General features: G+C 43.1%; 1 protein-coding gene and 1 pseudogene across 1 annotated transcript in view; both read right to left on the reverse strand.

Annotated features, from left to right (window-relative positions):
- Cdk6 (cyclin dependent kinase 6) overlaps positions 1–24,474 on the reverse strand; it is a gene marked incomplete at its 5' end in the record, with an annotated part of 184,009 nt that overhangs the window by 135,511 nt on the left and 24,024 nt on the right. The gene's annotated exons all lie outside the window — the stretch shown is intronic.
- Positions 19,096–20,873, reverse strand: LOC129680978 (proteasome subunit alpha type-1-like; annotated as a pseudogene).

The raw sequence follows: 24,474 nt of genomic DNA on the forward strand, positions 1-24,474 counted from the left end.
AAGTGGTCACAAGAGCCAGCCACTGAGTTCATGTCAGAGACAGTCCCTGTTCCCATTACTAGGGCACTCACTTGGATACTGAGCTGCCATGGGCTACATCTGAGTAGGGGTTCTAGGTTATCTCCATGAATGATCCTTGGTTGGAGTATCAGTCTCAGAAAAGACTCCTGTGTCCAGATATTTTGTTTCTGTTGCTCTCCTTGTGGAGCTCCTGTCTCCTCCAGGTCTTACTATCTCCCCCTTCTTTCATAAGATTCCCTGCACTCTGCCCAAAGTTTGTTTATGAGTCTCAGCATCTGCTTCAACACACTGCTGGGTAGAGTCTTTCAGAGGCCCTCTGTGGTAGGCTCCTGTCTGATACTCCTTAATGAAGAGTGTGCTGCTTGTCACTTGCCAGAGTTTTTGAGCAGCTCTAGTTCTTATTAAAGGGTATCTCCCCCATATATATACCCTGTGTGTGTGTGTCTGTCCGTGTTGGCTGTTACTAATATGATGGGGACATAACACAGTTGAACCAAGAGGCCACCTGTTCCCCAAACCGTTGTCTTAGAGATTACCTAACAGCTCTGGCAGTAGGCAGTGTTGCTGCATCTCATCGAAACCGTTTCAAGACTCTTGTATGACACAATCTATGAATCACATTTAACCACCCAAGCTGCTCTTCGTTATGTAATACCTCGCTCTTCAAATTATTAATATCCGCTAAATGTCACCTAAGGTAACTTGGCTCTACACTCAGGGAAGAAGACAGGGAGGTGAGCTCGACAAAGTCACTGCTAATTGCCTTAAATGAGAAATCAGGGCGGGGGGAGAACTGTAATGAATTTAAAAAGATGAGTGGCAGTGCATTTAGCAGAATAGTATTTTAGTTCATGTGTGTTAAGTATTTCGCCTGCCTGTACACACACACACACACACACACACACACACACACACACACACACACACGATACAAGTGTACTTGGTGTCTCTGGAGGTAGAAGGCTTCAGGTCCCCTTGAACTAGAGTTACAGATGATTGTGAGCCAGCCTATGGGTGCTAGGAACTGAATCCATGTCCTCCCCAAGAGCAACAAATGCTCTTAACTGCTGAGCCGTCTCTCCGGCCCCTACTGTAGGTGGGTTCTTATGCATGTACTTACACACTGTTAGCTCTAGGAAGGGAGGTGCTAGGGTAGAAGTTGCTCATCTGGGTTCAAGGAGATACAACTTTTAAATTTTAGGTGTTACTGTTAATTCAGAAAGCAGAGGATACAACAGTCTCCTTAGAAATTCACACTTCACATCAAGGAAATAAGCAACACACTCCGGGCTCCGAGGCTCCAGTGCACGCCATCAGCAGTTATAGGTGGACTTACTTCCAAGGAAATATTTAGGGAAATACTGCTCCTCCCTATAACATAAAGCTGCTTTAACTGTTCAGTTACATATAATACAAATATACAGAATGAAACATTATACCAAAAGTTAATAGTTGTATTAATTGTAATGGATACAAAATACATTTTGAGCCAACTGTTGTGAATATTAATTTTGGAAATTTTAGATCATAATACCAGTGATATCTTTTTATCTATGGCTCCGTCTAAAATTATTCCAAATCAAAGTGTCATTTTGGTAGGCCAAACATAACAGATATTTCAATACAGTAAGTTCCACAGAACCCAATTCAAATAAAACACGGTCTTTGGTATTTGGCTGAATGATAACTACAATCTATTTATATACAGCAATGGGGGATGTCACCAAGCTGCCTGTATCCTCTGGACTTGCAAAAGAAAAGAGCAAGACGGGTCAGACCACTTGAACATAAAAGCTGAGAAATAACTTCCACTGTATGATCTCTTATGTTGGCTGACATTTATGACTTTCTGAAATATTTAAGCTGACAAAAATACCATTTCAATGACCGCATGATTACATTTCCATAGGAAGGCTGTAACCATGCTGTACGAACCAGGCGCAAATAAACAATGACTCTCTGATGACCTTCAGAGGGAAATCACCATTCAGCATTCATCACAGGCTCACACCATCTGATCTGAGCGAACAGCCATTCAAAGAATGGAAACACGGAGCTGGGGATCTGGGCCAACAGTCGAGAGTGTGCTCACTGCTCCACCACAAGCTCCAGATTTGGTTCTCAGCACTCACGTGGCAGCTCACAACTGCCTAAAATTCCAGCTCCAGATCTGACACCCTCTCCTGGCCCATAAGGGCTCCTGCACACACATGGTGCATATACGCTCATGGAGGCACACACACACACACACACACATAAATAATAAATCGTTTTAGAGAGTGGAAGAGAAGCGGCTCTCAGTACTTACTGAGGCTGTGCACCCAAGTCTAGCAGAGTGAACCCAATCCAAAAAAATACAGGTGGTTACCCTTTCATAGTGAAGCCAGACAACCCCTAACTATGCTACCCTGTGAGTCCAGTCTGCACAACACTCGGTTTTCCTGCTGTCCTGGTGATGCGATGATAATCTAACAAACAGTCCCTGAATTAACTCTGCACCCTACCCACTGTAACTCCTAATGGCGGCTTCCTGTTCACAGTCTCAATCGAATTCACTGCTCAGAAGCTAGTGCAAGGCAAGCTGCCGTCAGCTCATGGATGGGATTGCATCCAGCAGGTCCGGAATTTCCAAAGTTTACAATTTACAAATGTCTCCCAAACAACTGAGTTCTGTAAACACAACCTCTGCCTTTCTATTGTGGTTCTAAGAAAAGGGAAATCTGTATTATTTGCTGTGATTATACCAGGACCCGAAGCAGGAAGTTCTAAGAGGACTTTTTTTCCTGTCAGGTTTCCCTGACCCCCACACGCTCTTCATTGTTTGGATACCAAGCAGCTTGAGAGCCGAGTGCTGTCTGTCACAGCGGCCTAAGGGACATAACAAATTCTGATTTGAACTAGAGCCAGTACTCGGGATTGAGAACGTTTTTCTCCCCGTATCTAATCGTGGAAGTCCATGCCCACTTTTGGTGGGTACGACTTGTGCATAGTCACTGCTCACTCGTGCACCTAGCCCCACACTGCTATTCTCACGCATGAAACACAGGCTGGGGAGGTGATGCCTCGCTGGCGACAGGAGAGGCCAAACTCCACAAGTATGTGCCACCAACGGCAATGCGCACCAGCACCCGCCACACGCGGGGGCCACATTCAGTTTAAAGATTCTGATACATACGTGGCAGGGGAAGTATGTGAGCAGGGCTGGGCAGTCGCGACGACTGATGGGTGGTCGGGAGCCCGAGAACTGGTCCAGGGAACCGGAACCTGAGACTAAAACTCTCTTTACACCAGCATTACTGACCTGGTGAGACACACCCTCACCACTGCGTCCTTCCACCTACCACAGAAAGCAGCTAACAGGGAACTGGCTGGAGACTGCAGGGGACCTTGTTGAAGTACCTGAAGCTTCTTCAATCTGATCTACTCTCTGCATTTAGAAAAGTTACCTGAGCCGGTGCAGTCACATTTCTGAATCTGAAACACAGTGAAACCAGCTCTAACCCCTGGGAGATCACGTATGCTGCTCATGTACAGGGGCTTACCTGGAAACAACGTACAGTAAACAGTGGTAATGTCAGTGATGTCTAAAAGAAATAGTCACGAGACTCCTATCAGTATTCTGAGATTACTGACTTCAACACATCAATATCCGACCTCACATGCCGCCTACACAGTTAACGCAGTGAGTTAGCCCATGCAGGCAGCGCTAGTGTCCTCCACGGCCTCCTTAAGCCATGAGTCATAACTCCACTTGGGCTTGAGCAGCTGAATACTGGGGTGGCAAAATATTCAGCAACAGAAAAGGTTTCTGAGCATACAACAACCAGAATGTAATTGAAAATTTAAAACTAACATACTCAAGGGGTTTCTGGCTATGGCAAACTTGTGTTGCTGCACATGCCCTTCCCCTGCACACAGCCTGAGCCCTTCCCAGTGCACACAGCCTGAGCCCTTCCCAGTACACACAGCCTGAGCCCGAGTCTTTCCCACTGCACACAGCCTGAACCCCTTGCACTATACAGAGCCTGTGCCTTTCTCACTGCACACAGCCTGAGTCCCTTGGACTGCAAAGCACCTGTGCCCTTTGCAATGCACACAACATAAACCCTTTGCGCTGCACACAGCCTTCGAGTGTGTTCTTCCCACTGTTCATGCCGTCGGGTTCGCCAGCACCAAGGAGCCCCACTTCGGAACTTCTCAGCTCAGACTGGTATGCACTGCGGTATTCAGGGCACACACATAGCTGTCTGTGCTACAGAGACATAGTTAATTATGGGAAACAAAGACTGCTTTCCTATTGTCACTCTTCAGCACATCAGATATCAAATTAGGTTATCTTTGGACTGTGTTATAATGTTTTATTTTAAAGTAGTTGCTTTGGGTTGCTGATGGGCTTTGTAAGCAGTCATTAAATGAATTATGGCTAGGGATTAGGACAGAATCTCAAAATATTTTTAAAGTGGCCTTACCTAAAATGTGTTGTCATTTTGTGCTATGTATTTACTTATTTGAAATGGTGTTCTCAGCACTGACAACTAGAAAATCAAAATGCTGATCAACTCTGGGAAACACTGAATATGCTGTCTTTTATATCACATGTTCAGCCAAGGTTGAATTCTTTTTTAAAATTAACAAACCCATCCATCTTGCTAAAGTACACATTCAATTTCATTTTCAACAAATGGTAAAACTGTATATATTATCAGAAAACTGTTTCAAAGTATAATTATTCAGCTTATTATTGCTGCATGCTTCATTTATGTATCTATTTTATATACTCATATACTTAGGGTAGTGGGATATTTCTTAAGCAGAAAGGGTCCAGGAATACAAGTGGTCTCTACTGACTTCTCCACTAGCATGTCTACAAGGCAAGAGCAATCGAGAGCAGCATACCTGATGAGTCCTTGTCTTCTGAGGAGCCTTGTGACTTTAAGAATTCCTGGGTAAGAGGATCAATCCTCATTCAGAAAGGCGAATGGGATGGATGTCAGAAAAGGGAGAAAACAGGGATCAGGACAGGAGCCTACCACAGTGGGCCTCTGATTCCTTGCGGGGAATCAAAGCAGATGCTGAGATTCATAGCTAAACTTCGGGCAGAGTGCAGGGAATCTTACGAAAGAAGGGGGAAATAGAAAGACCTCGAAGGGACAGGAGCTCCACAAGGAGAGAAAAAAAAAACCTGGGCACAGGGGTCTTCTCTGAGACTGATACTCCAAACAAGGACCATTCATGGAGATAACCGAGAACCCCTGCTCAGATGTAGCCCATGGCAGCTCAGTGTCCAAGTGGGTTCCTAGTAATGGAAACAGAGACTGTCTCTGACATGAACTCAGTGGCTGGCTCTCTGACCACCTCCCCCTGAGAGGGGAGCAGCCTTACCAGGCCACAGAGGAGGACAATGCCGCCAGTCCTGATGAGACCTGATAGACTAGGATCAGATGGAAGGGGAGGAGGACCTTCCCTATCAGACCAGGACTGGGGGAAGGGCATAGGTGGAGCAGAGGGATAGAGGGTGGGATTGGGAGGGGAAGAGGGAGGAGGCTACAGGTGGGATACAAAGTGAATAAACTGAATTAATAAAAAATAAATTTAAAAAAACAAGCAAATAGTAATAATTCCTATGGGAGGGGCCAGAGGCGCACTGCTTGCTTCTCGTGTAAGAAGCCTTGTGTGTGACCCTCACCACACTAAGAAAAGAATATGTTGGCATATACCTGCAATCTCAGCCCTCAGTGAAGGCAGGAAGGATCCTTTCTGCATATTAGATCAAGGCCACCAGCAACTACATAGTGAGTTCAGGGCCAACCTGGGAGAGTTTCAAGAAACTAATTCCTATTTGAGGTTTCCGATCTGACCAGACATTTTATGGAGCAAAAATGAGAAAAAGGAAGAAAAAGACAGACAAACAAGCTCATCACTAACAGGAGTAAGGACCCTAGAACAGGAAAAACAGTGAGGAAGACAAAAAGACTTAAAATAATATAAAGATGCATAATTCCATCCAGTAAAGATTGGGTCCAATGCTGCAGGGCATGCACTCCTAAAACCCACAATTAACCCCCTTCCCATCGGCTACTGGTGGAAAGAAGAACTACACCAGCACATCACACTGGCAAAACCCTCAGGTCGGGGAAAGCCCTTATGCATATCCAACAGGGGTGGGGGGAGCTGAAGTCCACATCCTGTGTCCTTCACCACTGTGTCCCCAGTGCTGTAGTGCCCACCAGCAAGGCCACAGTCCATCTCCCTGCAGTGCCTTCAAGGCTGCAGCCATCTTTCGGCTCCTACTTACATGCACCTGGCAACTGTGGTTCTCTTGAGTCAGTTTTGTTTTGTTTTGTTTTGCTTTTGACCAAAATATGTTTCATGATGAACTGGGAATCCCCTAAACTGGGCAAATTTACAAGATGTGACTTGCTCTACAGTAAATACTGAGAATAAAGCAAACAACAGAATTTCTGTGTATGGAAACATTCCTGAACACGACCAGTAACGACTGGTGTGACAGTTAGGTCACAAATGAGCTACTAAGGATGGCTCTGTGAGTGGATGGGATTCTGGGATGTCTCATCCTGCTTTCCTTACATCCAAAATGAACTCTACAAACGAATGTAGAGTAACAGAAACCAGGCTTGTGCCACTGTCCTACAGCAAACACTAGCGCATTCTCCCATTAGCAAATGTAACTCTTCAAATCTGGCCTGAACCAGAGGCAGAAAAGAAATGAGGTTGCAATCTTGCTCAATTAAGTTAACTGCATGGTATTTTGTGGAGAAAAAAAAAAAAGGAAAATGATACTGTAGAGCGGAAACAAGAAAACTCATAAAAACCCTATTTTGGGTTTTTTTTTTTTTTTTAAAGGGAAAACAACAGTTGCAGGACTGAAATATTTGATTAATAAGCCCTGAGTCACCCTATGAATCATCATCTCCATAAACCTGAGAGAGACAGTTCGCACTAAGCAGTGAGAAGTTGTCAAGTCTTGCTGAGCCCAGAACTAATGTATCAATTCTGAAAGTTCGAGAACTTTAAAGCTGACTCCACCGAAAGAAGAAACCTGCCAAAGCTGACTTCTTGGGACTGGATTTGAATGAAGAATAACCCAGCAACCCTGGCTACAGTACATTGCCGCCTTCCTCTGTCTTGAAGTCTCTTATCAGACAAACTCTTTACTTATACAAGTCTCCGTAAATGACAGCTGACCTCAATCACACAACGCATCTGGGTCAAAGCACGGGACCAGACGCCAGTGAATGGCAAGCCCCTGCATCTGGGGCTAAGGGGACAAGGTAACACGGTGAGCAAACAGACCAGCTAACTTTAGAAAGCGGCCCTGGACGGGAAGTGCCAGCTGGTTTACCCTCTGCGCCCTCCACGGCACTCGGTGCGGTTTCAGACACCCAGCGAGTATTCACAAAACGGCGAATGAATGAATCAGAGTTTCAGAATGACAGCTCGGGAGAAGGTCAGGAAGCACAGGGGAAGCTCTTACAGAGATCACCAACATGAAGGCTGCCTGTGTGGAAAACTAGGCTGAACCAAAGAGTCGAAAACAGACTGAGCAATTAGTTGCCGAGGATTGGAGCACAGGGTTTGGTGGAAGAAAAGGGGACAAATGCTCATGTGCTCTTGGTTTCTTGCTGGGGTGAGGAAAACGATCTAAATTTAGATCATGGTGATTGTTGCACAAACCTGATAAATGTACAGGAACAATCACTGAACTGCGTACTTACCCAGGTGAATTTTATGGTGCTCATACTGTACCTTAATAAAGATGTTTAAATACAAGCCAGGAAAATCCGGCTAAAATCAGCAGAAAAATGTTTCGTACTTTGTTTTACCGCACAGGGCCAGAAAGTGGTGGTGAAGGGGCCAGATTTTAAACTTCTGCTCCGCTGCAGGAAACGCAAGGGTCTGCGTTTGCAGAGAACTCGGCGTGAGTGCCACCCCAGATGTCTGCATGCAAGCTCACACACATGGGAGGGGAGAGATGGGCAAAATGCTAAGAAAATTTTCAGGAAAAAAGTGAAAAGCTAAAGACTACTGCTCTACTGCCCTTTGTGTTCGCCCCTTGACTAGTTAGAAAATGACACACTGCAATTCGCCAAAAAGGGCCCGAAACAGATACTCTGCCTCCAAGCATAGAAGAGTTAAGAGGTATTTTTAAAAGTGAAGTGAACAGCTCTGGCTGGAGTCACATACAGTGCAGAACATTCTGGACAACTTTCAAAGTTCAGTTCTCTTTCCATTTCTGACCCGTAAAAGCCCCGCTTTCCAGCTTGGGCCTCTCTTGAGGAAAAACCACGAGGCAGCCAAAACTAAGGAGCCGGGTGAGATGAAGACAACAACAGTGTGCACAGTCTGAGGAGCGGGAACAAGTTTTACCTACCACACGCCAAAACTCTGCCAGTCTCACATCCTTGCGAGGTGAGTCACTTTATCCCGGCTGGCACTCATTCACTCAGGTACTTAGGGCTGGGTTCTCATCTGATGAAGCAACCCTTCAAGTCCTTTCCTTTTAAGGAATCACAAACGACCACTAAGTAATAACTTAAAATGGAACTTTTAAAAAAAAAATCAAGTAACACTAACAAAAACAACCAGTGACGCAATATTCAAAGTTGTTCAAAATGAGCTCACAGCAGTGATTTTCTCTCTCTCTCTCTCCCCCCCCTCTCTCTCTAATGATAAAACCACACCTTAATAATGGTCACCCGTTACTCTGGGAATGCAAATTGGTAAGGATCTTTCTGTGTGTACTTACACACACACACACACACACACACACACACACACACACGCACGCACAACATGGCTCTCATGATACATATCTACACTTCCTGGGCATGAAAGGCTTTCATGATGTTCTGCAGGCTTGCTGGTACAATCCCAAACATGTAAACAGAACAGCACAGGCTCTGAAGTATTATGTTTCCTGATTGTTCCCTTATCTATGCTTTCAATGAGAGCTTACTAACTAAAACAGCTTTCCTGAGGATTTGTTCATGTATGGATGGTTTGTCTTTGTTTTCATGTGTGTGTGCCTGGGGTCTTCGGAGTTCAAAGTTGGATCCTCTGGAACTAGAATTACAGATGGTTTTGAGTCACCAATGGGTGCTGGGAACTGAGCTCAGGTTCTCTGCAAGAATAAATGGAGAGCTTACAAACTTTTAATAAGAAAAATAAGCTCTGTTTTAAAATAGGAATTACAAAAAAGTTTTCTTATTAAAATTCCCTTCTATTTCTTTGAGCCAGGCATGGTGCTGCTCGTCTTTAATGCCAGCACTTAGGAGGAAAAAGCAGGAGCATCTCATGAGTTCAAAGCCAGCCTGGTCTACAGAGTTCCAGGGCAGTCAGGGCTACACAGAGAAACTCTGTCTCTAAAAACACAACCCCCTTTAAAGGAAAAAAAAAAAGACAAGAAACAAAACAAAACAAAACAAAAACCCAAAAAGTGTTTTTTAAAAAACTAAAAGTAAAACAAAACAAAAGAAGTGTTTATTTATTTTTTTTTTCAGACCTTTGACTTAAACTTGCTCCTCTGGGTTTGTAAAAAAAAAAATCCCGATCATAAGACAATGCAGTCAGTCCTGATAAGACCTGAGGGTTAGGGTCAGATGGAAGGTAAGGAGGACCTCCCCTAACAGTGGACTGGGAGAGGGGCATGGGGGAGAAGAGTGACGGAGGGTGGGATTGGGAGGGGATGAGAGAAAGGCTACTACTGGGCTACAAAGTGAATAAATTGTAATAAATAAAAAACTAATTTAAAATATAAAAATAACCTCAAAAAGTCCTGATCATTACTCCTGAAAATATAATTTTTAAATTAATTTTTAATTATTTTATTTTTTAGATTAATTAGTTTATTAACTTTGTTAAATTAATATTTTAAACAATGCCAATTCTTAACTTTGATCTAGGAGAAAAAATAGGCACGTCATTACTTTATCGATGATAACACACAATTTTCCGCACTTTACCCAATACAGAGCAACTATCAAAAAGATAAGGCAACAAGTTAAACTGAGAGTGGAGACTGAAGTTAAACTGAACTGGAGACTGGGAGATAGATTGGTCAGGAATGTTTGTCTGTCTTTCAGGTACCCAGAAGCCAGGTACAAAGGCTAAGAGGTAAGGTGAGGTGGTTGAGAAGGTAAAGGCGCTTTGCTCGCCAAGCCTGATGACGTGAGGACCTGAAGTTCAAGCCCTGGGATCCACGTGGGGAGAGCTTCCTCCCCCAAGCTGTCACAAGATGTCCTCTGATGGCCACACAGGTGCTTTTAACCAACCTCATCGCCCAGCTTTCCACCCACAGAAGAAATGGATAAATAAACGGAATTTTTAAAATATTTTTGAAAGGCTGCGTGTGGTAATATATGCTTGAAAGCCCACTGAGAATGAGGCAGAGCGGGGCACGTCCCCCTGGGGGTTTATAGTCGGCCAGCTCAGCTTACTTGATGAGTTTCAGGTCAATGAGAAACCCTCTCTCAAAAAACAAACTAACAAAAACCTAACAGAAAAAAAAATGGACAGTGCACACATATATGGACACACACACGCACACCGACACACACAAACACTTTAGCAGAATGACAGAAGAGAAACAATGCTAACTTATAGAATCTTAAAATAATTCAATAATTCTAATAGTTCTTATGCAAGCCAAAACAAAAAACAAAACAAACAAACAAAAAAAAACAACCCAGCAAAGATAAACTATGAGGTTTTCTAAGCAGAGGGAGCTCTAGAGTAGCTCTATAGAGTATTTTTATAGATGGGAAAACAGGCAAATAGAGAGCAGAATGGAAAAACTAAAAAAGTATTGGTATTCTACCAATACCAAGAAACTGGCAACCAAAATAACTAAATGGCAGTTTTAAAAGTCCTTATAAAAATGACACTTAAAAATCCTACTTTAAAATTAGGTTTACTCTAACAAAACCTCTAAGTACTACACTGTTAACAACTTAGACAAAGCCTGTAACTATTTAAGACCACTAATGGAAAATATATTAAAAGACAAGTGGGCTGGAGAAATGGCTCAAGAGGTTAAGAGCACTGGCTGTTCTTCCAAAGGTCCTGAGTTCAATTCCCAGCAACCACATGTTGGCTTAAAACCATCCAAGATCTAGTGCCCTCTTCTGGCCTGTAGGCACACATGCAGGCAGACTACTGTATAAAGAATAAATAAATAACTTTTTGTTTTTTTAAGACTGGAAAACGATGCACTCAGAAATACTGAAAGAACTATTATCTCTTAACAGCTTAAGCATATGGACTTGAAATTGGGTTGTTTTGCTGGGTATAAAAACTTGTAAATAGTAAAGCATGACTTCCTATATTCCTGTAACTCAGATTTATTTTTTAGTTTGATCTTGTTTCAGACAAGGTAAATATACAACACATTAGCAGCAATAAAAAATTAAGAGAATAAGATACTTTTAAAGGTAACTACAAGCCAGTATTTCTTTAAAAACACAGAACTCCTTTATTTTGAACATATCAGGCAACTGGATATTCCAAATAACCACATATTTTTGGATACTGGATTCTCCCTCTCATATGCTCCCACACTCTGTGGTGTGGGGGTGGGGTGGGGTGGGAGTGGGGGTGTGTTACTGCTGAGGCTTGAGTTCAGAACTTTGCAGCCAAAGCAAGCACTCTATGACAGAGTTATATCTGAAACCCACCTCATACCATTTTTGAAAATTGCTGTTGTTAATAGGATTCTTGGTAACGGGCACCAAAGATTTTTTCCAACTTTTTAAGCATGATGCGCTGCCGATCTTCTACTGCCTTGTGGAGATTTCTGAGCCCACTCTCACTGCAGTCAGCCTTCTACAGAAGACATCTGATAACAACCTAACATAAATTAACCAATACGTGCCTACTAGGTACTCGTTTTCTATGACCTGTACTGAATGCTCGCAGAAACATAAGACAAAATAAATGATCATAAATGGTCCAGAGCCCCGCAGAGAAGGCAGACATTAAAAAAGATAAACAGCATCTATTTTGTAAAATGCTGAGATGTGTACGTGTTTGAAAATGCTGAACACATATAAGCAAATGGCATTTGAAGAGAAGTAAAAGGTGCACCCAGCCCTGAAAAAAGTAAAGAGTTTGCATTAGAAATGATCATGGAACTATCTTAGATTACTGGAAGTTTTGCAAACAAGTGGTAGAGAAAGGGTGGTAGACTTCCCACTAGAGAAATCTTGTACATCACAACCAACTTACCCTCTAGAGAACGGCTATCTATTTTCATTTTCAAATACCTCAATCTTCCAGCATGGGTAAGAGAAGACAAGCAAGAAGACCAAAAAGGGACTGCTGCTGCAATCGCACGGAGAAAATAAAGAAGGCCTGTCCTGAGGAACTGGCAACAAGGACATAAGGGAGAGTACAGATTCCAGAAATATTTAGGAGGTTGACTTGGCAGGACTTGCTAAGTGTCTGAATGTGGCGGGGGTGGAGGGATGGGAAAGGAGGACAAGCCAAGGATGACTCAGAGGCTTTTGACTTTGGGGACTTGGTGCCACCCCATGAGATACAGCAGTGTTCCCAGACCTTGGGTTTCAGGGGAACTGTAAACTTTCCAACAACTTTAGCACTCCGATGGAAAGTTGTCAACTAGACGTATAAACATAGCCCAGCATCCACTATCAGCACCTTTTTATGAAGAAAATACACTTTAACAACCAAAATATGAACCAATTTAGGTTAAAAAAAATTCACCACAGAGTGCGGCTCTTATTTTTCTAACTACATCACAGATGATGGAAAATTGGTACCAGGCCTCAGACCGACACTGGAGAGCCCTGAGACTGGGGCACAGAAGTTGGGCTCAGTAGTAAGAGTATGAGTGGAAGGCAGAATAGGTAAGGCGTGTTCTCACTAACTCCCCCACACCTGCAGGAGCACCAACCCCACTAACGCTAAGGGTGTAGGAGGGATAAAGTTCAAATGTTACCAAAGGCTCTGAAGAGGAGACTTCAACTATGCCTCATGGGGAGTGGCCTGGTAGCAGAATCTCAAAGGCTAGCCTGGAATTTGCCAGATAAATAAAGGAAGCTTGGGAAGCTCCCGGTAGAAGGAACACCGAGCCCAAAGGTATTCAGAGGTATTCAGGTATGCAAGGAGACTCATATTTACGGAATAGTGGACAGCCTGGTGATTTTCTTGGAATGGATGAGGGAAGAGCTGGAAAAGTACACAGGAAAAAAAAAGATTACAGAGCTTGATCATCTAGGCTAACAAGTCTAGAAACACTCTTCTGGGAGGATTTCACGGTGGGTAATGCTATGGGCGGAGGTGCCGCTTGGGCGTGACACTCTGGCTGCACAGTGGAGGGTGGATTACAGCGGAGCAGAGCCGAGGCTGAGGAAACAGGTAGGGAGTAGGAACTAGCTCCCTAAGAGCAGGGCAGCCAGCACATAAGGTCTGCAGCTACTGGGCCATGTTAACACCCAGCCTGCTCAAATACCTTCTGCTGCTATCTGTGAAACCAGAGTTACACATCACAGGATGCTGTGATGGAAAAAGTTAGCAGTATGCCCTCAGCTTCTACAAATCCCTCTTCAAGGTGAGCTACATCATATTCCTTATCTAATTTATTAAACTATGTCCTTAGTCCTTTAAAGGTGATGCATTACTGCCTTGCAAATTCCTACTAAGTGGAGTTGAAAAACTCCAAGGGTAAACACTTTTGAAAAATATACATATATAAAGTGTGTGCATGCACGTGTGTGTACATGTTTGTGTGCGTGCACATGCAAAAGTACGTCTGCATGTGGGTGCATGTGTGTGTAAGTCAAGGGTCACCTGGCTTTTTTGAGAGAGGGACTTTCACTGTGCCTGAAGCTCACCACATGACCACGATGGCTAACCTGCATTCCCAAGATCCTCTTGCCTCTGCCTTGCTCCCAGCATTAGAATCAGATCTGCATTCTAATAACTACAAAACAATTTTGAAATAAATTAAAATAGGAAAGAAAAAAGTTAAAACACTAATATCCTTAGAATGGGACAGCAAGAACATCTCAAATTCTACAGTTTAAATGCTGGTCAGATGCAGAGCCCAGAAAGTTAGGTTTGTTTGGTTAAATTTTTCTTTATTGTATGTGTATCGGTGTGAAGGTGTCAAATCTCTTGGAACTGGGGTTACAGACAGTTGTGAGCTGCCATGTTGAGTTGCTGGGAGTTGAACCCTGGTCTTTTGGAAGAGCAGATAGTGCTCTTAACCACTGAGCCATCCCTCCAGCCCTGTTTATTTGTTTTTTTTTAAAGAAACTAAAAAGCTAGTCCTAAATTCTTAAGACAATGGTGAGGAGTGACACACACACACACACACACAGACACACACACACACACACACACACGTGCATGCACAGTCACACACATTGAGAAAGAAAAAGAGGACAAACTTCACATCTTAAAACTTATTACAAGATACACTACTTAATATAACATAATATTAGCAAAAAGGGTACACAGATCCACAGAGTAGAACTGAGAGAGCGTAATTATCCACATGCTTATGCTAAATTTGACTTTTAACAAGGGTATAAGACCATTGAAGGGTGTGTGTGTGTGCAGTGGGGTATTTTCTCACCAAACACACAGGATAACTGGATATCCCATGCAAATGAGTAAGGCTGGACCCCAGTCTCACAGAATAAAAGATAATGACATACATGTAAAAGCACAAGTAACAGAACAAAGATAAACTGGCTCTATCACAAATAAAAACCTCCGTTTTTAATGAAACACCAGAATAGGCAAATCTATAGAAACAAAAGTTTTTCAGTTGCCAAAGGCGTGGAGTAAACAGGGGATGGGTTTCCTGTAGGGGAATGAGCAGTTTCTAAGTTAAACTGTAGCAGTGTTTGCACAACTTTATGAACAAACACACCGCAGACACTGAAGCAGAGGTTTTCAATGGGTGAGCAGGCTGTCGATCGGAACTCAAAGCTTAACCACTGTGTCCTCCCTTTTACAGTCCAGGGTGACCCTCACAATTTTGCTACCAACCCCTACCATCTTTTAACTAGAATCTACTCGTCCTGAAACACTGGCAAGTTCCTGGGGTTTGTGCTGCCGTCAACACAAGCTGCCTGGGAAGTTTTCTTCTGCATCTTTCATCTACCCAAAGATGAACTCGCCTCACGATCTACCCTTGTCTTTGCTCCATCCTGCCCTCCCCAGAGGCAGACTCCCGTGTGTTAGAGTCTGCATACCTGGGCCTCTCCTGGAGGCACTCCGCCATGACTTCCGAATAAATACATTGAGACTGTCTTTTAAGGGAGTGTCTTGGGTTTCTGGAAACAGCTTGAGCCAAGGCTGATAAAGTAAGCAGGGGATCAGGCTGAGTAATATTCTTCTGGGTCCAAAATGAGGTGTGATAATAAAGTAAAGATGTAGACAGGGGTTTGGCTCATGAAATAGTTCTGAAGGCAATTCTAAAAAGAGTAAAAATGTTTTGCTCAATTAAAACGGAGATAGAATAACTGAACTGCCTCCCATGGGGCAGGATGTATTGAGTCATGTTCATGAAAGTTCTACTATAGCAGTTTTCATTGTTTCCAAGACACATGGAGTAAGACAATTGTACTTTCATTAAGTGTATTCCATTTTCTAAGGAGTAAAATTTAAACAAATTATCTCATATTCCCCTTATGGTTTTTCCTCAATAACTGTCCCAACATGTTAAAGAAATGTTTTATTATCAGAAAGATGATTTTCCCCCCTTTGGCTTATTTCCAAAGAGGGAAGTAATTTGCTACTCTTTAATTTAAACCCACCCTTAAATCCAAGGAATGTCTGGCTCATGAAAGGGAAAAACAAGGTTGAGAATCTAATAACATGATCCAGGGCTTTCAAAGCCGTTTGCATTCAGTATATATTTGAGTTCATTTAGCTGTCGCAGTGTATCTTGCCAGGATAAAAGTATACTTCAAACCAAAACTGGGTCAGAAAATGTTTTTAGCACAACAACGTATTTTACTCTTCCAACAGTTTAAGAACTGTCCAAGAAACTACAAAAAGCTGCCTCAAAAGAGAGAAATCCAGACTCTAAGGCCTTGTCCTGTGTGATTCAGAATGCTATGAAAATGAGAGAAGACAGCTGATCTGTGCCCTCCCCCCACAATCACACACATGCACACACACTTCAACCATACTGCTTCTTCCTGATACACTATTTAAATGTCCTTCAAAGAGTATGTCCTACGGCCTAAAGACAAAGATCCAGACATTTTAACTCAACTAACTCTTCTCATGTTTTACTGATTTTTAGATTACGCTTTGTGGAACCAGCACGTGCAAACATTAGATTCAAGCGTTAGATTAGTGAATGAGTCTCCTTAACAACTACATGTTTCTTAGTAGTTAACAGGATGCCACTCTGCCAGAACCATGCTCTTCTCTGCCACAGAGGAGCTGGATGGCTAGATGGCCACTCTACTGCAGAAAACTCCTGCAACTAAGCCGGGAAACTGCTCACACAGAGAACAATGACAATGCAGGCAGCAGGTGAAATGAATGCGAGAACTCTACACGCTCTCTAAAAAAAAACCTGTTTGTTTGTTTGTTTGTTTCACTCAGCGTATTTAATTGTTCTGGTTGTAACAGATTTTTTTTTTTTAATAAAAAAAAGTAAGCCTAGGAGAAACATATTCACATGTTTTCAAAGGTTGGAGACAAGCATTAGCTCAAAACCCTCTTGACTTGTACTAGAAGATACAGCAAACTTAGTTGTTTATCACATTAATGAATTAAGACAGCATAACTCTGACAGAAGATGACGGCCAACCAGACAGTTCAGTCTCTTTTTGGCTTCCTAATCATCCTCATAGAACTTGAGGAATGTATTGTAAGCATGCTGACTTTGTTTTGACATTCTGCCTGTCTCCGCTGTTTCGCAGATACACAGTATATTTCCCTTTCAGAGAAGGAAAACCAGCTGGAAATTTCAGGACATTTTCCCCCCCTGGAGATATCCAAAAGAAAATGATCTACTGAGAGACAGGGTCTCACTAGCTGGCCTTGGTTAAATTGTAACTCTAGGTAGGCCAGGTTGGCTTTGAACTCACTGAGGTCCTCCTGAGTGCTGAAAATTAAGGCTGTGGGCCACCCACACCTGGCCTTCTCTATCAAAAAGTTTAAGCTTCAAATGCAACTCACATTTCCAAACCTCTTTAATATTGAAATAAAAACTAACAGGAAAGTGAATAAAGTATAATTAATAAAGAATTAAAAAAAAACTAATAGGAAAGCAAATATACCACTTGTCGTAGTTAAATGCATACCATTGTCGAAGGCTATGCCAAAATGTTACTCTTAGGTTATTTTTTAAGGTTACTGGAAATTATTTCAATAAAGAGAGGCAAAAGCACCCCCCAAGCAGAACACAGGACAGATAACACGGTGGTTCTGGAACTCATCTCAAGGACGAAGTCTAATGCTGAAGTCGGGAAGGAGATGTGAGTGCTGAGGAAGAGCCAATGAGATGGAGACTGCAGTGTTTATTACATGCTGGGACGAGGGAGCAACTGATCGCAATGAAGCCGATAAAATACTTCACCTTTATAGAAGCAAATTCTAGAAAGACACACTTTGACCACTGCAGCTAAGTCTTAACCACAGATGAGAGTCTGTCTGACAAACTCCTGGGAGGCACTGGGCACTGAGGCTGAGGCTAAGGGACACTGAAGTTATGTATCTTATCTCTAACTCCCGCAAGGGTCTCAAATTCTTCTTCAAGCAAGGGTCTCCCTGCATTACGGCTCCCACACTGTCAAGTATAGGAGGAAGACAATGCCTTGGCTGGTACATGCAAGCACACTTAAGAAGTTCAGCATTCACTGGAAAACACTGCAGTCATGTTTTTGGTTCAAGCCTCAGTTTTTGGTAAGGTTGGCAGGAATGTGTCATCCTGGTCTCTGAATCCCTCTAGGGACACTTATAAATTTGAGCTATTAGCTGCAAGTGCCAGGCAGATCCTGGAACATGGCAAGCACAGCACGGAATTGGTGTACTGTCGGCCAGCAGCCATTCCGACTGCCTCCTCCAGGCAAACCCTGTTTTCAGAATTGTCTGCATTTTGGCTTTTAACTCCAGGAACTCTTAAGACAACGCCTGAGGCTGTATCGATCAGGCTATTATTAGAACTTCTGCCTCTGGGGAGCAGAAATGGACCCTTTTAGGAAAAGCTAATCTTCTGGTTTATACTGAATTGTCCTGGTAACATCACATGACAGGAACTGATGCAAGGGAAGGGTGGGCCCAGTGACTCTCTTTCCACTACAAACCAATAGGCACAGGGCCCCTTGACACCCTCCTGTGTAAACTGGAGGCACAGCAGTGAGTGAGCCAACTCTTCCCTCCCCGAGTTAGCAACGTGGCCCCAGGGAAGTCGCTAACTGGTGACTGGACTTCCCTTCTCGAGATTGCTGAAGCCAAAGGAAAACTGAAGTTCATGGCTCACGACTGATGATTTCTCAAAAGAATCCTGTTAACACTAGATAATTCCATTTGTGGCTTCAGTTGTTCAAAACTCAGTCACCTCTATGCATTTGATGTAAGATGAAAGAAAAACATCCATTAATAAAAAGCAGAGCTATTCTTCCAAATTAATGATATGTGGCTTGCTTCTACACAAGAAAGACAACCATGAAAATATATGGCTAAAACTTAAATAATTTTCTAAAATTCATAGCTGCATGATATATGGAAAATATTTTAAAGTGTCCAATATAAAAATGCTGTATCAAATCTTTTTTTTTTTTAAATAGGAAGTGAAACAATTTTACTTCACAGTTGTCTTTAAAACTGCAAAGACATTATTTTCTTCATATAAAGACATTGGTATAGATACCTATACTTTCTAGAAAATAATTATGTAGACCCTTTCAAAGAAAACGCACCCCATTATACGGTTTCTGTGAAGATGCTTGGAGAAAACTCACATGTGGACTGATTCCTAAAACACAGCGCCCCACAGATGGTTAAACAATACAGATTACTGTCCCCAGTGTGTGCCCCGTCCTCGTGTCCCAGTATCCTTTATGCTCACTGTTCCATTGGTTAATCAGCTTTGTCGACAGGTTCAGCAACAGCCTGTGAAGGCTGTGCTTTTCTCTGTGTCTTTCTTCAAGACCACCCAGGGATGGAGACACATCATCATCATCATCATCATCATGATCACAGACTGTAAACTCCATGTCTTTACCAACAATTCCAATGGGAACACTCTTTGTGGTCAGGTCCTGTTCCGCAGGGAGTATTTCTCTTAGGGCAGGCAGGCCATGTTTAACCAGGTCATCCAACTACAGGCTGTAAATTCAGACCTATGTCTCTCCAGGTAGGTAAGTAAGAGCTGATTGAGAACGGGCTCCAATAGAGAGAGCTCTGCAGTCACAACGGTGAGCAGATGGGCAGGTTTGGAAAACGTGAGGGCCGGTATCGTCAGAACCGGTGACGTCAGAAACGGCCTCACACCATATGGCATCCAGTCATACCATTGTATTGGGATCTGGGTCTCACTTCCAGTGAGAGACACGAGGCGAGACACAGGGAGTGGTCTGTCAAATACAAATCTGGAATCCAAACAACTCTTGGCGCAATAAATTACACAGCAGTCTAACATCAGCAGTCAGACCCGCAATTCAGATACCAATATGGCTGTCGATGTGGAGAGGCTTCTTCTGGTGAGCTGCAAGCTCTGACTGTGCCCTCTTCAATGCAACCAACACCGCATGTGTTTTTGACTATAGACCAACTGTGGCTGAATCTTGTTTAACAGCTTCCACTGCGTATTCAACTTGATGAATCCTGCCCCCAGGGCTCCAAACCGTGACATCATTGTCATACTTGTTTGGAAACAGCTCCGCTGCTTCGACAACCAGCCCCAGCAGTGGACACGGGAGCACGGCCACCACAGCGGCTCCTCACATCTTCTCTTTTGCATTCTGACTCTACACTAACGCTTAGATGAAAAGGGAATTCATCAAACTGATGTTTAAGAGAAGGTCTCCCCAACCTTTACTAAATAGTCAAAGACAATTTTTTTTTCACAGATTAAGTAAAGAACTCTTAATTTTCTCTTTTTAAAAACAGGGTTGGGGGAACATCAGAGCGAATGGGGAGGAATAAATGAAAGAGCCGGAGGACCAAGAGAAATGATGCGGTTAGAACGCGTTTAGATTTGACAGGGAAGACCCACCACATAATCTCAGCAACACAGCTGCCTAGACAAGACCTCAACAACGACAGCACTGTGACGTGCCAACATGGATGAAGGAAATCTTCTGGGGCCTGGGACAAAGACCATTGGCAGTGCACAATCGCTAAGAGATGGAGAAAAGGTCTTCCTCAGGGATGAGCCCCCTAATTGGTTTTCCAATATGAAGAGGTCAGCCCTAAAACCATACACTACATAAGCAACATGAAATGAACTCAGAAGTCTGTTTTTATATATTTGTTTATATATGCATGTGTGTGACAATATTAAAGAATTACAGAGAGGGAGAATGCAGGGGTGGGACATGAAGGGTTGGAGGGAGAAGAGAGAAGGAGGATGTGATGTAACTATAATCTTAAATAAAATTATTTTTTTATAAAGATATCTTTCTAAAACAGAAAAAGGAAGAGGAGATGGAAGAGGAGACATGAAAGGGGAAAGTACTGATTAAAATGGGAAAGAAAAAGGAGAAAGAGCAGGAAAAAAAGAGAGAAAATAGAGACATAGAGAGAAAGAGACAGAGGAAAAGAAAAAGCAAGAAAAGGAAAGAGGAGGTGAGAGAACAAGGAAACAAGAGAAATACAGAAAACAACAGCCAACCTGACATGATTGGGTAGACTTCATTTTGAAATAAAAATGCGTGAGTTTCCACAAAAATGTTACCATAACATTTTAAAGGTATCTGCATCCCAATGAATTAAAACCACTCTTAGCATATAAAAAATATAAATTACATAGAATTTTGCAGAGAGTGCAGAACAAGAAGACCTGACATTCAGGCAAACCTGGGTGATGATTTATCACAGGCAAGCCGAGGCTCGAGAAATGGTTACGTGTTCAGTTTCAAGTTGGCTATGAGGTAATGACACTTAAGATGAACTCTTAAGAACTACTGTAAGGTATGACGCTTCCTGGGATGGACATATTGCCTTCAAAACTCCATGGAGTCTTCGTTCCTTAATGAACAAGGGGAAAAACTTAAAGGAACCAAGGCTGCTGACCATACCAGAGTCTGCCATAGACAAAGCCCTCAGGACCACTACTCCCTGCACTTCCTGTGCCCTTGCTTAGTGCTCCCTATCTTTCTCTGCCCACAAGTCTTGCAGAAAAGCAAAGACATTTATTCCCTCCTATGAATTTTCTATCTCTCTCATGATTCATGGGCCTGAGGGAAATGAAAATTCCTGAACTAACTTCCTAGTCATCGTTCTCCCCCTCCCCCCCCAAAAAAGACACCAAGAACCAACTTTCACTTTAGAGGCTACACTTCCACCACTGCCATTTGGGGTCGGGGTGTAAAAAAGGAAAAAGAAAAACGAAGAAGTCAAGGCCCCTTTAATTTCCAGCTAGCCAAAAGGAAAGCTTTATTTTGTCCAAAGCATGACGCTTATTACAAGAACAGTAAATTAAAAAGCTTCCCAGGGAAAGTTGCAAATGGATCTGCAAGTAACTATCCTACAATGAATTACTTGAAGAAATTTAGTGTGAATGCTGCTAAAAACATTTTCTTACAATACATATAAAACAGAAAGAAATAAACAAAATTTTCAAAATCCACCAACGACATCTTGAAACACGTTACAAATTATATTGACCTTCTTTGTTTTGTCTTTACTTGTAACAGGAAGTCCTTCCTGTAAACACTGGAAGTAGGCCCTTTATAGAAAGGGATGTTTCAGTTTGTAAAAAGTGAACGGGAGTTATTATTGCCTTCAAAGACCTTTTCATAAATTGCTTTGTATAAATAAACTCCTCTGATTACTACCTGGGATTAAAAGGACTTTATAGCTAGCAGTCATTGTTCTAGTTTGCCTCTCCACTGCGTGCTAAAAACACTTGACCAAAGGTAATCTGAGGAGAAGATCACCAATGGGGAGAGCCAGGGAAGGAACCTGGAGGCCGGAACTGAGGCGGAGGCCCGCACGGAACTCTGCTTATTGGCATGCTGTGTTCCTTGCGGCTTGCTCACCTCGCTTTCTTATGCCACCCAGGACCACCTGCCCTAGGGGTGGCACTGTCCTCCCTTCCTCCATCAAATGTTAATCGTGACAATAGCCTACAGACTTGCCCATGAGCCAATCTGATGAAGGCAATCCCTCAGCTAAAGTTCCTTCTTCCCAAGTGATCCACTTTTGTCAAGCTGACGAAACGAAACGAAACCAAACAAAACAAAGCGGAAAACTGACGAACACGGTCAAGCCTTCAATCTTTCTTTTCGAAAAGGTGTAAAACCAAGGTATGGAGTGGTTATGCTGGGGTTAGCACGGCCTACCTAGGACCTCCCCACGTATCGCTCTCTCCACTGTTCCACCTGCCCCTGAATGCAGCAAGAGTACCTTCCAAAGCTAACGTCAGGAAGGACAGCGTAGCATCCCTATACTTTAAAAGCTGTCAAGTATCCTTCAAGAAACCTTCCCAAGCATTTGGGTGCACGCCTCAACATTCTAGAAAAAGTATCAGTCTTTTTGAAGACATGACAGTTTACTTAAAAACTGACCTACTCTGTCTACTCTGTGACCCCCAGAGTTAGAAAATGTCTTTCACCAAAACCATAGGGTAACGCCGTTCTGAATAAACAGAAGGCCGTTTCTTCTCCATTATTACCAAGGGCTGGTCTAAACATGGAGCTCCTACTTATTACACAAGCAGCTTCTGTGTCTCTGTAAACATCAGACTACCACAATCTCTAGGCAGAGCTGCATTCCCTGCCACGTTAAGAGTTCATAACGTGTGCTCATTTCTGCTCTACGAAAGTGCACTCTGTTTTTGCATGTCCTCATTCCATTAGGTGGTAAAATAGGGTAATGGGGATGCCCACACAGGGCTATAAAGCAGGGTTTCTCAACCTTGGCATTCCACCCAAGGCTGGATAGCTCTATTGTGAGTTATCCACTACCCCTGGCACTGTAACATGTTCCGCAACTGTCCTACCCTTCACTCACCAGGTAATAGTAACACCCCTCCATTTCTGACAATTAAAAAAAAAAAATCTCTTCAGATGTTTCCAATGCCCTGGGAGCAAGATTTCACGTGCACGTGTGTTCTGGGGCCATGCAGTGCCCTTCACTGTGAATGGCACTGATATAATTTCAAAAGCGTACTCTCACGTAACCCAGGAAAACTGGCATAACTCGAGTCTTCTTGTATACGACAGCTGTTACTGTATCTGTGCTATCTCTATGTGCAAACAGACTGTCTAACAGGACCTACTGAACAGCAAACGTAAGCATGCCGATCACCAGAAATGACAGATGGGAAGGTGCCAGGAAGATGGTCAGTTGGTAACGTACCTGCGGCGCAAACAGCAGTTTGGAACCCCAGCACCCACGTAAAACCAGGGTATGGCAGCAAACACCTGAACCCCAGTAAACGTGGAAGCAGGCCGGCCAGCAGGGCCAATCAGTGAGCTCCGAGTTCAGTGGAGATCCTGCCTCAGCAAACAACGCAGAGAGCAACAGAGTCAGTCTTCAGCTTGCAGATGTGCAATTCTGCATGTACTCTCGCATATACTCCTGCGCCTCACACAACAGAAGGTGCACGGCAGTGTAAGAAAGAAGGCAGTAAGGACGGGCACAAGAGGACATACAACACAGAACACCATGAGGCAATACAGACTTTTTAAGGAGGGAGTCACCATTGTCGGCATAGAAGTTTCTGGAAAACACTGCTAAGAAGCCAAGTTTAATTTCTGAAGATGGGTGAAAGATCAATCAGGTAAGATGAAGAAAAGCAGGCCATTCTTAGAGGGTAGCCACACGAGCAGGCTGCCTGGAGGAAGCAATCCCGCCCTGTGAGAGCGCCAGGCGGGCAGAGGCAGGCTTATATACACAGGCAGAAGTGTATAGAAGATTCCATATTACTGAGAAAATAATAAATTTGACAAAGTGGTAGATATATTACATGAGAGGAAAACATGCCATGAACTGTAGGACAGTTACTGTAAAGGAAATAAAAAAGAAGAAAAGAGTCATCAGTTCTCTTCTGAGGAAATGCTGGGGTAGGAACAGTGACAACAGACCAGGAACACTGCAGAGAGGTACACAGAAAGCTTGTTAATGTAACGCCACAGAATGTGAGGTAGAAAGGACATCCACTTTCAGGATTCAAATCTTTGTGACCTGATAAAAAGGATAGACACATGAGGAGGGGGATGGATGGATGGACACAGGCACACACACACTGGGTGTGTGTCTCTGTCTGTCTCTCTG

Source organism: Psammomys obesus, unplaced genomic scaffold (genome assembly GCF_907164565.1).
Source record: "Psammomys obesus unplaced genomic scaffold, mPsaObe1.curated_primary_1811, whole genome shotgun sequence".
NCBI lineage: Eukaryota > Metazoa > Chordata > Mammalia > Rodentia > Muridae > Psammomys > Psammomys obesus.